General features: G+C 41.6%; 1 pseudogene; it reads right to left on the minus strand.

The window, feature by feature from the left end:
- Window positions 1–1,965: 1,965 nt before the first annotated feature.
- Window positions 1,966–2,448, minus strand: LOC122903561 (annotated as a pseudogene).
- Window positions 2,449–14,854: the final 12,406 nt, after the last annotated feature.

The raw sequence follows: 14,854 nt of genomic DNA on the forward strand, positions 1-14,854 counted from the left end.
AACATCCTGAGCTGGGAGATTGATGTGGGAGAACTGGTTTTCTGAGGAAGGGGAAGGGGTCTGAGTAATCTCCAGAATAACAGGGTTATCCAGGGAGCTCCCTGGAAGGACCTGGAAGTGTTTAGTAGGCTCCAGGTCCTACCTCTAGGAAACCCAGCCTAAGGCAGAGTCTGGCAGGGAAGAGGTGAAGACACTGTTTTGGTTGCAGCATCTCATACAAATTCACTGCAACTAGCACGGAATGGACCAAACCACAATGAAGACAGTTGCAATAAGGTCCTGATGTGAACTGCGGGTATGGACAGAGCTGGGAATCCTGAGTCTCTAATAAGCTCCCTTTCCTTGCCACTGTGATGCTGGCAGTGAGATGATGCTGGTGCAAGCAAACAAACAAGACAATCAATCCGTCCACCGGTGCCGTTCTCCCCATCCTTAGCACCCGCTGCTGCCACCATTCAAGACAGATCCACACTGTCTTCCTCTTCTTCCTCCCTCTTCCCTCTATAGGCTCTGATGGTTCTGAGGCTTTGCTGCTGCTTCTCTGAGTCTGTCTGATTATTTCTTTCAACTATGTTATGCATTTTCTTGGAACAGACCTTACTCTGAAAAAAGGACCAGGAGAAGCAGAGGGCAGATTGAGAAACATGAAGGAGAAAGGTCCAAATTTGGCCAAAGCCAGGACTTGGCAAGACATGGGAGTGAAAATGACCTGGAGGTTTTTCAGCCAGAGGAGTAGCTGGCATATTCTCATCAGTGGCTCTGCTTCTTTCTGTGCTCACCTCAGTCAGGAGCCCATACAGGGTTCATCCGTACTCTCAGGGGCTGGTCTGTGGGCACAAATGCTGGTGGTTGATAAGGGTTTGGGCCTTTAGTAGAGAGAAGTTCTCTACACAACTTTTCATACAGATGGTTGAATTTCTTACACACATACCCACAGTGAAATTTCTTAACATTACAGGTGGCTATGTTTTAGGGAAAAAATGACAAAACTAAGGTTTATACGGCTTGATTTGGAATCTGGCCTTTCAGAATCAGGCCTTCATTTCTAGAATGGGTGATATACCAAACAAATATCGACAGGTACCTGGCCTTGGCATCCTGCCATGGTGGCCTATTTAAACTGATTGGGCAAACTTGTTCACAGAATGTGCTAGAAGCTCTGCTTCAGCCCAACTACTGAGACTATAGGGAATTTACTGCACTATACAGTCTACTCGTGTATATGTTTGAAAGTTTCCAGGTTAGAAAGTTCAAATTTTCCCTTTGTGTCTGGTGGTATTGGAACGTTGGAATGGCTACAAGCCCTTTGGTGATGGGGCTTAGAGGAAGTTGAGTTGGAGATACCTTTAGTTTGGGTTTAGTGGGATATATTGTGTTCTTTTGTAGTTTCTTTTGTGTATATCAGAGTTATCTCTATCCCCCTGGTGCAGGAGTGGCTTTGAAAAATGCTCCTACTGCCTAGTGTGCTGACTTAACTGGCATCAAGACACAAAAGTGTTACTCAGAAATCAAATCATGATATTAAAGTATCTGTCTCATGGCACACAGCACCAGAGGTACATGAGAGTAAAAGAGAAAGTTTGAAAAGCAGTCTGGAAAAATCCTCCTTACCACCAGATGTGTAAAATAATACATTCTTCCTGTGAAATTCAATTCTTTGATACCTTATCAAAATTGGAAGTTTTCTCCTAATCAGGAATACAAGAGAAAGCAATTATATATGTACTGCATAATTTAAATCCTTTTAAAAAGAAGGATTGTCCAAAATCAAAATTAGAAGATTTTTTTTGGCGAAAATAACCCCAAATGTATTTATTTAATATATTTATAACAAAGATTTAATTTAAAAAACAGAACACAAAAATGACACCACAACTTAAGATACAGAGTCATAGATAGAAATGAAGGAAAGGACAGACCATTTAAGGAGAAAATAAAAAGACAACACAAGCAGAGGCCGGACAGTCAGCGTTCTTGGCTGGAGACCTGTTTCAAGTAGGTTTCTTGCAGACACTTCTTAAAGGCCATGGGGTTTTTCCCCAGCTCAGCAGCATGTGTGTGCAAAGGGCTATCCATGTTGGGTTCCCTGGATGGAGAGCGGGTTGGTCCTTCAAGATGTCCAGGCAGGTGTGGTAGCAGGCGTGAGGAATTTCACCGTGGGCGTGGTGTCAGCGTAGCTGTTGGGGAGCTCCAGGGGGAGCTCATTGTAGCTCAGGTCTCCATGCACTGTGCCAGCTGCTCCATGGATCGTCCCCACCTGTTCAGAAATGTTCTCTGGTCCAGGGAAGACAGAAATTGCTTTGTCACCAGGCATCCTGGGGGTCATCAGCTCCTGCCGCGGCCTCTTGCCCATGGGTCCCCGGGCAGTGACCCCGCTGGGCTTGGCTCCTCTACAGTTGCGGGTGGCGGCCACACTGGCAGCAGCAGGTCAGGGTTCTGGGAGGCCATCCAGGCAGCGTGGGCAGGGAGACAGCAACTCGGAGAGCATGGCTGCCACCCAAATTCGGAAAATTCTTGTGTTGGTGGAGCTCAGACTGCTAACTGGGTTACAAACAGCAAGGAAGCCTGTGTGTGAATACACCAATTTTATGCATTTTATGCATATAAGCTAAAAATAAATGGAAAACGGAGATCAGTCATGCTAGAAGGAAGAATGACTGTTTTTCTATTTTCTCTGTGGAAATTATTGTAGAAAATAATTGTAATATGAAGGGCTGACTAAAAATGGTGCAGCCAGAAAATGTAAGGATAAAAGTATTATAGAGGTGTATCAACAGTGAAATAATTTAAACTGTGATTTATTGTATTTGGCAGTTTTTAAAAATTTCATTTGATGTGATCTCTTTTCCCCATTCTAAATGTATATTTTAATGTATAATTAAAATTTTTATTTATAATCTTTTTCATTAAGACACCCTCTCCCCAATTGTATAAACTTCAGGTGCTACAGTGTCCACTCCTACTTAGTTTTCTTCACTGATTCCTCCTTTTTCTCTCTGATTTCCAAACATTGGAAAACCCCAGGACTCAGTTCTTAAACTCCTCCTGTCTGGATTCACTCCCTGAGTATATAGGTAGTCAGGGTCTAACCAGAGAAGCACAACCACAACAGAATTGGGATTTATTGTTGGAATAAGACCTTATACAGTTGGGAAGGAAGATCTGAAAGAGGGCAGGAAGGGATGGGAGCAGACTTCCTAACTAGGAACCACTGGGGTGGGAGACAGAGTTGGGGCTTCCAAAGGCACATCCGCCTGCTACTGGGGGACCGAGAGTTGGAGAAGTCTATACAGAAGGCCATTATCTCTGAGTCTGGTGGTAGGGCTGGGGCTACTATTGGCCAAGAGGGCCAACAGTTGGGAAGCAGAGTTGGCAGAGAAGATGCAGAGTGGGAGAGAAGGGCCTGAGCTGGAGCTCAGCAGTACCTCTGTCAGCATCGAACCACACACCCTTCAGAGAGTTCTGATGGCCGCCTCATTTCTGCCTGGCAATTTTATGCACATATCTTTTTTGATCAGTGCTAATCTGAATCCACACAAGGAAAAAGATTCTGGGATATCCTTCAGTTTAGCCAAGTGAACACAGTTCAGAAGCACATACTAGGTAATCTCACTTTGTCTCATTGCTTTAATTCTACCCATACTCTGATGATTTACAGATTTTTTAATCCTTGGAATTATAGGCCTTCTCCAGAATATAGGAATACAGATTTATGTCTAATTCCCTCCTTACATCACTACTTGGATATTTAGTAGACTTTTGAAACTTAAGATACTTAAAAAAAAAAAAGAGAGAGAGAGAGAGAGAGAGAGAGAGAGAGATCCTTATCTTCTTTCCTAAACCTGTTCTTTCTAAAATCTTCCTCTGAGGTCCAGGTGTTCTGGCTAAAAATCTCAGGATTGCCTTTACTCCTCTGTCTCCCACCCAATAAGTAATTGATCAAAAAATCCCATTGGCTGTTCCTTCAAGAAATATCCATGACCTACTACTTCTGTTGTGGGCTGGAAAATTGTCACCGCTCCCTGAGAGAGTCATACCCTAATCCCTAGAATCTATGAATATTACCTGAAATGGCTTTAAAAGAGCAGGGGTGCGGTGGGTAGGGTGGGCATCAGTTAAGGATCTTGAGGTGGGGAGATTATCTGGATTATTCCAGTGAGACCTAAATGCAATCCCATGTATCCTTAAGGAGGAGGCAGAGGGAGATTTGCAAACCCCACCCCCACGAGAGGAGAAAGGGAGGTGAAGATAGAGCAAAGAGAGATTGGAAGATGTCAGCCTTGAAGATTGGAATGATGTGGCCACAAGTCAAGGAATGCCTGTAGCTACCGGAAGCTCCCAGAGGCAAGAGGTGGAATTTAGAGAGTGCACAGCCTTGCTAACACATAGATTGGGGTCCAGTGATACTGATTTGGGACCTCTGAACTCCAGAACAGGGAAAATAAATTTCTATTGGCTTAAGCACCACGTTTGTGATTGTTTGTTACAGAAGCCACCAAAACCAATACTATTTTTTACCATTTCCTCTCTGGCAACCGTGTTGCAGAACGCCACCATCTCTTTCTGGATTATTCCAGCAGCCTCCTATCTAACTGACCTTTCTGCTTCTGTTGCCGCCCCACTCCCTGTGGTCTGGTCTCAGCACAGCTGCTAGAGTATACCTTTAAAAATGTAATTCAGGAAATGCCTGGAAGGCTCAGTTGGTTGAACTTCTGACTCTTGGTTTCAGCCCAGGTCATGATCTCTGTGTCCTGGGATTGAGCCCTGCGTCAGGCTCTGTGCTCAGCAGAGAATCTGTTTGAGATTCTTTCTTTCCTTCTTCCCCTCCCCCTCTCACTCATTCTCTTTGTAAAATCAATAAAATAAAATCTTTTTTAAAAAAGATGTTAAAAAAATATAATTCAGATCAGGTCACTCATTTTTCAAAACCCTCCAGTTGTTTCCCTTCTCATACAGAGTACAATACATAATTCTCCTAACCAGTTTACAGAGCTCTAACTCAACCCCCTTATAACCTGTCTGACTTTATCTCCTACATTCCACCGTAGTAATATAGTTTCCTCGATGTTCCTTGAGCATATCAGGTGTGTTGCTGCCTCAGGAATTTTGCACTTGCTCTTCCCTCTCCCCACCTCCCATGGGCTTACATCTTCACTTGATAGATGAAACCTTTTCTGACTACTCCTAAAAACACCAGCCATCTAACCTCACTCACTCACACACCCTTATGCTCTTCCCTTCTTATTTCCTCCACGGCCATGTTAAATTCTGACATATGTATTCTTTTTTTTTTTTTTTTTGACATATGTATTCTTATGGAGTTGTTTAATTCTCCACCTTCCCCCATTAGAATTTAAGCTCTGTGAGGGCAGGGGTAGCTACCAGGGATTTTTTTTCACTGTTGTATCCCCAATACCTAGATAGGTCTATAGCACATTAATGGATGCTGAATAGTATTTGTTGAAGGAATAAATTATGTGAGAATGCTTAGTTTGTTTTTTTTTTTAATGTATTAACTAATTTATTTGAGAGAGAGTATGAGGAAGAGGAGAGAGGGAGAAGCAGACTCCCTGCTGAGAGCCTGACCCAGGGCTCAATCCTAGGACCCTAGTATCAGGACTGGAGCCAAAGGCAGATGTTTACTTAACCCACTAAGCCACCCAGTTAGCTTTATATTACAAACATTTTACCCTATTAAAAGGTCTTGCACTGAGCTGTAATCAGCAATCATCCAACTCATTCCTTGGTTTCATTAATATTCTCTGGAGATGAAAACGCTTCCAGTTTCCCAAATGTCACTCGGGTCAGGAACTGAACCATATGTTGGATTCAGTTGTAATGTAAATAATGGAACTATCATGCATTCCGGAAATGAAGGCATTCTCTCCATTTCTGTGTTTTTCCCATCCCTCTACTTTAAACTGGAAGGGAAGGCTTGAGTGGGAATTTGGTATTCCTTTGAGGGGTTTTCCCAATCCTGGCTGTGGGTTTAATAAGTACCATTCCTCTCTCATCCATCCGCCTCTTCTAATTCTTCCTCCCCCAGTCATTTCCTGTCACAGCAACCCTTTCAAAATTAAACTCCAATTCTAAAACAAATGAAGCAAAGGAAGGAAGGGGGGGATGAATCACAGCATATGGGAACAGTTTTGTTTGAAAGCATGATCAGCACTCTTTGCAAACAAGCTGTGACCATATGCAGTAGGGTGGGCGTAGAAGGAGTTTTAAAAGACAAGTGATAAACTGTGAGAAGTGTCTGACTTACAAAGAAAAAGCCCATTAATGATTGGTTTGATAGTAAGAAGTAATACCTTGAAAGAAGTCTCTCTCTAAGGAAATAGATATTTCTGTGCCGTTTTATAAATCGAAAGATTGCAAAGAGGTGGCCTGTAGTCAGTTAAAATTCTTGCCCTGAAGTAGCAGAGAGGCTGTGAATAATAATAACTGGTTAGGACTTGTTTCGTGGCTAAAACCAAGATCACTTGAATTCAGATTTATTGGTATACCAACAGAAGTTATTTTTAGAACCAGATCTATTGCCTTTAGGTGCTCATCCCTAAGGAAGAGAGAAAAGAGATGTAAAAGATGTGTGTGTGTGTTTCTTTTATTGATTGTCTCAGTCAGTAAATGTGTGAGTGTGTGTGTGTGTTTCTTTTATTGATTGTCTCAGTCAGTAAATAACTGAGTTCTGACTAAAAGCCAGGCACTGTGCAAGCCCTGGACATTCAATATGAAACAAAAATTCTGGGTGTTATATGGTAAGCAAAAATCATCACAGTCCCTACCTTCATGAAGTTTACAGTCCAGGGGGAACATAGCCAGTAATCAAATGGCCACAGAAGCAAATGAAAAATAACAACTGTGGCTTATTGTCATTTGTGCTGTCATGGAGGGCAACAGTAGGGATCCTATGAGACACTGATGGGACCCCTGAGCTGGCCTGGGAAGTCAGGAGAGGCTTCCCTCTGGTGATGATGGACTTGCAGCTGAGAGGTTGTTTAGGAGGGGACAAGGGTGTGCGAAGAATTGAGGGCAGAAAAGGTGATATGTGCAATTATCCTGGAACAGGCGGGGTTGCAATTTTATTCAAGGAGCTGAAAGAAGTACAATGAAGGGAAATGTGTCTGGAGCTTGACCGTGAGAAGTCAAGAAGCAGAAAATAGAGGGGCTTGACTACCCAGTGTCTTGTGGGCTATGTTAAGGATTTTGATTTCTCAAGGAGAAGCCATTGCAAAGGGGGACAGGACAGCTGTAAGAGCACACTCCCCCCCCCCCAAGCTCCCTCTTATATCCCTCCATCTTTAGGTCATAGAGAACATGCTGTAGGAAGGTAGAAGTAGTAAAAAATGGTTATGTTAAATCAATCTTTGATTTAACAAATATTATGAGTGATTACTCTGGGGCACATACCGTTCCAGGTCCTAGGGTTAAAAAAGACGAACCAGAAACTTACTGATCACCCCTCATAAGGTTTACCGTCTAGGGTGCAACATGCATGATAAAGATAGTCCCATGAATAAATCATTGCAATTTACATAATGCACCAGAAGAACAACATAGGATGCTCTGAGCTCAAGTGACAGGGTCCTTGCCTTGGGTGGAACTAACTAAGGAACTCAGGGAAGCTCTCCTCTGAAGGCTAGGTTGACTAACTATTGTCAGTAGGATCATTGGAAAGTTACTGAAAACTTCAATTCGCCTTTTATTTTCTACTCCCAATCCCTTATTTCATTAGGTGACCTTGACTTTCATGCTTTCTCTCTATGTATATAAATGGCAGTGAGTAGGTAGCAAGGCACCTGTGTTTCTGGAAGAAATGCAAAAGCCCATTTATTCTGATTGCCGTGCTCGCTTCGGCAGCACATATACCATTTATTCTGATTGCCAAGTCTGGAACATACCTGGTGGTAAATGAAACAATGAACTATGAGATCATTGGGCAGCTCTGATTTTGTTCTGTCTATATATAATCCACCAGGAGGGTAGTAGTATTGATATTTCTAAATTAACACTCTTTTCCTTAGTAAGCCAATTACTTCCAACATGTTACAGTTCATCACTTCAAACTAGTTTTTTTTTTTTTTCCAATCAGTTGAAGACAGAAAATCCATAAGCAGTTTATCAGTGTGTGATGCTGTTTGCATTTCTGTGCTTCTCCCGATTTGGATTTTCATCATTCTTTGTACTCTTAGCCCAATCTCTGCACAAATTCATGTATTTATGTGAAAACAAGCAGCAATTCTTGTTTATAAATGTAGCCTGGAAACCAGCCAGAGCATACTTACCAAAAACTTTGGGTGTGGTTGATTATTCCTGAAGATAAAGCCCAGTATTGTTATTCTTCTAAATTGACCTAGCCCTTTACTAAAAGGGCCAACCCTGTGCCTACAGTGGAACTGTATGTGGTGATTGACAAAGAACCACTATAGCATGGTTTGAATTCTATCTGAACCACTTAAAAGTCTTTATCTATTTAATATACTTGATAATTCTGATTTAATTTCATACCAATCATTTAACAGTATTTATCATGCATAAGTTACTTAAATTCTCCAGGTTTCCTTTTTTCTTTAGTAAAGTAGGAATAATTATATCTATTTTGCCCTTTTGGCCTAGTTGTGAAATAAAATGTGAAAATATTTGTGATTATTCTTTGTAAATTCAGTATTTATGTGCAGGATGCCATTATTTGCATCATTGACCCCAATTCTTCACCACTTCCTGTAACTAAGCCCTTGGACATGTGATTTTGCAAGCCCCTTACTAAAGAGGGGGGTATTTTTCCCTGCCTCTTGACTTTAGTTTGGATATCTTACTTGCTTTGGTCCTTAGAGTATGGTCAAAGGGACAGTGTGCAGTTCTGAGCCTAGATCTAAAGAAGCCTCCTACGTTTCTGCCTGTTTGTGTGCTCTACCAATCGCCATGAGAAGAGTATGGCCCTGATCCTGCGAAGAAGATGAGGGGCATGTGGAGCAGAGCCGCTCCAGTCCAGCTGCCCCAGCTCTGTCAAGCCTAGACCAGCTGGCTCCCATTTGACCTGCAGATATGTGGGTTAAGTCCATCCCCGTCAGCAGAACACCCAGCCAAGCCATGTGAATGAAATAAATGTGTGTTATTATGTAGCACTCAGGTTTTGATGTAGTTTTTAATATATCGCTAATTAAACATCCATTGGTTCATCAAGACTAAGTTATCTTCTAGGGAAAAGGACAGAGATTTCAGTTTTGAATGGATTTTTCCTCCTGTCCCTGTGCTTTTCTATGTTTTTCCTTTCTTGGCCCAATTTTCAAAAGGAAATTGTTCAAGAGTTGCAAATATGAAATTCTCTATATGGCACCTCAGATTATCTGAATAAAAGGCTCAGTAGAAATCTAACAAATAATGTTTTAGTGAAAATGTTTATTTCTCACTGAGATGTAGATGAGGAATTCTGTTAGGATCACATGCTTTCTTGTTTATTGTCTCTTTTATAAATAGACTGATCTACAAGTATATGCAAAAGGCAGGAACAGGCCATGATACTTCACCAAGAGCCTTAGTGTGTCACCCAGCTTTGGGAGTCTTTTAGGATAATTCTAAGCTAACAATTCAATATAACATACATTAAATATATACCACATGTAAGGCAAATGTAAGGTCCTAGGGAAACAGAAACGAACAAGACATAGTAGCTCACTCTTAATGATCTAGTAAGGGAAATGACATGCAAATTACTCATGATACCATATCTCATTAATTCTGTAACACTTTTTTTTATTGGTACTTTTTCATATGTTGAAATCGATGGTTTGTCATCGTTTAGTTAATAATGTTTTTTTCATTGTGTTTATGTAGGATAATGATGCAGGTTAGACTTGATATCCTCTTATAGCCAAGAAAATACAGAAATGAGTTGCTCTGAGAACGTGTATGTACTGTGTCATACGATCAAAAAGCAAGGAGGTATTACTTCTCCTAGAAAACGCAGAGGGAGACCTCATGGGGGAGAAGCCTGTGAGATGGATTTCAGTGAGAAAAAGTACAGGAATAAAGACCACATAGGTCAGTTGGTCCCTAAACTTTCTATCACCAAGGAGTACTTTTATTGCTTATCTCTTCTCCTGTTCAGTGTTGCCGTCAAAATGCCTTTGTCATGATAAATAAATTTGCATTTATCAAGAGATACTTTACTTCTCCATTTCATAGAAAAAGCCATATATTACTGGTAATCAGAATTTCTTTTTTTTTCTTTTTTTTTTAAGATTTACTTATTTATTTTTAGAGAGAGAGAGAGAGAGGGAAAGAGAGTGCAGTGGGGGAGGAGTTGAGGGAGAGAGAGAATATGGAGCAGACTCCCCACTGTGCACGTAGCCTGATGTGGGGCTCAATGTCATGACCCTGAGATCATGACCTGAGTTGAAATCAAGAGTCGGACACTTACCTGACCGAGCCACCCTGGATCCTATTAATGACAATTTCTAATCAGAGGAGATAATCAGTATTCTCAGATTAAGTTAGTATTTTTGGCCAGAACCCAAGAAATTTAACATTTTAGTTTCTGAAGTTATTGTTCCAGGAAACTTTAATCTGTACTAGGATTTTTGAAATATTGACAAGAATTCATCCTAGATGGGAATACCACTTTACATGAAAAATTCATCATAAGAAAACAGATAAACATGGGTCCCATGCTTTGTGATCCTTAATATGGTCTGCCTGGTGCTTTGAGTGAAAGAGGAAAGACTAGAGAAGATGAGACAGGAATTATGAGAGGACCAGCTCATAGAGAGTCTTGAATGTCATACTTAGGAATTTAGACTTTTATTATAACTATCTCTGAAAACATCATTAGCTTGAGTATAAAAGGACAAATATAAGAAGTAAAACCTGGATGACTAAATTCCCACCAGAAGAACACAGACACGCCATAGCTTGTTTGCTTACCTACAGTGCACCAGCTGCCAATAAGACAGGTGTAGGAGGAATGCATAAGCAGCACCATCAATTCTGTCTTTCTGTTGTGAGGATTCCAGGCGAAGTTTTATGTAATAGTCAGAGCTTGAATTCTGGAGTTAGACCACCTAGGTGCATCTTCTGACTCTACTGCATTTTAGTTCTGTGGCTTTAGGTGAGTTATTGAAGATCTTTGACCTTCAGTTTTCTTTTTCATAAATGGAGAAAATGGAATTATCAATATTAGCTGATATTTGTAAGAATGATGTAATTTTTGTAAGTTGTCTTGTGCATAGTTACCAGGACTCAGCACTTAATTAGTTTCTTTTAGAACTTGCTTAGAAATCCAAAAGGATGTGTGAAGCAGAGGCAAGAAAAAAATTAAATTTCCTTACCTCCCACAGCACACCGACAAGTCCTTGAGACAGGCAGAGTGACAGTCCTCTCAGAACTCAGCTGCCTCAATGTTCATACTTTGCTAAGGGCAAAAGGCAATCTTAGCCTGACCCTGAGGATCCTGTAAGTCTACTTCAGCATAAAAATTCCTTTGGAAACTTCTTTTATCTCTACTCACAAGATATATGTTGGCAATCATCCCCAAGCATATGACCCCCAATATACGTCTGAAGGGTCTCATGACCAAGTTTTTATTAGACAGTAACAAATGACCTTTTATCAACAATAACTAGCCCCTCAAAGTCATGGAAACCTTGCTTCCAAAATTCCTTAGCCATTTCCACCATCCCTAACCCCCTCCCAACTTGAAAGTACATAGTGGGCCACTCCTCACGCCCCAGGGCAACTCTTTCTGCCCATGGGTCCTGTCCCCGTGCTGTCATAACACTACCTTTTGCACCAGAGACATCTCAAGAATTCTTTCTTGGCCACTGGCTCTGAACCCCAACATCTTCCCTACATCAAAAAGACTGCATGGTGGTGTAGAACAATAAATACAGTCTTCTCTCTTCTCATCATGTCCTAAGATGCCAAACTGGCTGGTAATCAAAACCCTAAGGAGAAAACATATGCTCCAGACACCAGCTTTGTCTTGGCAATGATCTGCATTTAACTTGACGGTAAATAGGAGGTGACAGCTGAATCTGGTGTGGAGATTCCAGGAGGGTGGTTCTCCAGGAGGACTTTAACTAGAAGCTCATCTGTTGCAAATAAATTGTTGTAAATACCGGAAAGTAGGCGGTAGAGGGTCTTGCAGAAGAAAGTCCTGGAATTCCTGGACAGGGCTGAAAATAAAAAGTGAGAATAATGTTGATAGTATATCCTATTGATGAGACCATGGCTGCTACAACTACCTCTACTCCACAAGTTTCTTTAGCAATTCCTTTTAATCTGCCATATCCGAAATTGGCACTGTCCAAAGTTTTTTCCATGAACGTGCTTAAATATATGCTGAACAATAAAAATTATACCTTATCTTTGTTGTGCGTTTTTGGACTGTTTAATGTGCTTTCATCTTTACAGTTTCATGTTTTCCATATGACCTTTTGAAGAAAGCGGGGTATCATTATCCCCCTTTTCCATATGAGGAATCTAAAGTGGCAAGTGGCCCAGGGAGTGTACTTAATTAATGGTCACGGTTAGTAAGTGGAAGAGAGTCCTGCATTTTGACTGACATTTGAGTCTACTGTATCTTTGTTTTTATATGAAGATTTCTGTTTTCTCAGTAGACAGTAATAGTCATGATCCATCCTCTTTTTGGAGGATTTTTCCTCTCATTTAATTATATTTCCTTATTCAACAGTTTTATTTCAGGCTTTGCTGCTTCTAGGGTCACAAGAGACTAACATTTGCTATTTTTCATCCTGCATAGTTTTGGGAGGATGTTATGGAAAATTGGCAGCATATCACTTCCTTCATCCGGTTTGATCCTAGGCTTTCAGAAGACTAGAGACTTGAACTTCTCCTCTGTGAGAGTGAGATGAGGGTTGAATTATTGAACACCTGGTCAGAGTTAGATTTCTCTCTTTTTTTTTTTTTTCCCACACCTTATGTCTGTTCACCTTCTGATCTTTACTGACTAGGACACTGGCTATAACACAATTGATTCCCTTCCCCTTATTCTCTGGAAACTGTCAAATAGAGTAAAATTCACTGTCCTTCACAAGAAACAAAACTCTCTTCTCTGGTTCAGAGAGTGTCACATTCCTTCCATGTTACTCAGCATTTTACAGTCACTTTGAGGCATAGAACACCACCACCCCATTTTTGTCCCTTCTCATTTTAAACAGGAAATCACCTCTGAGAAACATTTGGGTGAAGAAAAACAATGGTATGAAATCTTAAGACATCTCATGAAAGTTACAGTAGCTTTTTGCAAAAACCTGTGTTCTCATCCTTTTACTGTAATTCTATTCAGATAGTAACAGCATTTTATTGGCAATCGTGTCAATGATTGGTCAAATCACCTCTCTAACGTTTCAAAAGGACCAGTTTGGTTATCTCCATTACAAGCAATCCCCAAATTTAGTGGCTTATAACAACAGTCATTCATTTGCTTATGATTTTGTAATTCAGGCAGGCAAAAGAAGTCGTTGGGGTAGTGGTTCTAGTCATCTCTCTCAGAGTTTCCCATGCAGCCGTAGTGGCCTGGAGGCTTGAATGGGGCAGGGATGTTCAAAATAGCTTCTGTACTAAGTTGAAAAGTACCTCCCAGAATTTCATGTTTACCCAGAACCGCAGAATGTGATGTTATTTGGAAAAGGGTCTTTACAGATGTAATTAGCTAAAATAAGATCATGCTAGAGTAGAATGGGCCCTTATTCAATATGACCACTGTCCTTCTAAGAAGAGAAGAGGAGGAATGCCATGTAACAAGAGACACATATTAGAGTCATGTCACTGTAAGTCAAGGAACCCCGAAGATTGCTGGAAGTCATCAGAAGCTGGAAGAACACATTCTCCCTCAGATCCTCCAGAAGGAGCGAGCCCTGCTGACCAGTTTGATGTTGCACTTGTAGCCTCCAGAAGTGTAAGTGAATAATTTTTCTATTGGTTTAAGCCACCCAGTCACAGCAGCCCTGGGAAACGAAGGTAAATCTGCCTTAAAATCCAGGTAAATCTTAGTTGGAATTGCTGAAATGGCTGGGGACGGGCCAGCCCCACCTCAGTGCCCCAAACTCCCATCCCCCTGCCATCTCTTCTGGTCTCTCCCTTCATGCGGTCTCTCCACCAGAGTAGCTGGGCTTCTTTATGTGGAGGCTTCATGTTGCAAAAGAGTGAAAGTGGAACCTACCAGACATTTTCTGAATTAGGCCCAGAGCTATCACTAGCTTCCTTCTGCCATGTTCTGTCGGTTAAGGCACACTGCTGAGCCGCTCAGGTTCAGGAGGAGGAAACAGACTCCACTTGTCAATGGAGAGTGGCCACATCCACGGGGATGAAGGAATAGTTGATGTCCATCTTTGGAGTCAGTCTACAAGGACTGTAGCTACCTGAGTTTGAATGAGTATTTTATTCCGTGATACACCTCTTAGCACAAGCTATTATGCAGGCTTAACAAGACTTCTTACACTGACGCTCTTCTAAATGTTCGAGTCATGTCTTTGAATGTCAGCCAGCCTACGCCTCTGTATCAGCCCCTCCCAGCTGGGCAAGCAGAGGTGCAGGGGTCAGGCAGCCCACACGAGATTCTAGGATCTAGGACTTCAGCATGGGAGTGGGGTGCAGTTGCCCGTGGGAGAGGTACTGTGGCATTACTTGTGTCAGAAATGATTGTTTCCGTGAGGTCAGTTCTGACCACAGTCCATACCACTCTCCAAACTAGAGCTCTAGGATGACAGTGCCTTTCAGTGGAAGATTGTAATGTTGACCCAAACGAGACAATGCATATGACCAGGTGAAATAGAAGTTGCTGTAAGAATAAAAGTCCACAGCCGAGGCCCCTGCCGCGAGCTCCTGCGGGGCG

The sequence above is a fragment of the Neovison vison genome, chromosome 3 (assembly GCF_020171115.1).
Source record: "Neovison vison isolate M4711 chromosome 3, ASM_NN_V1, whole genome shotgun sequence".
Lineage (NCBI taxonomy): Eukaryota > Metazoa > Chordata > Mammalia > Carnivora > Mustelidae > Neogale > Neogale vison.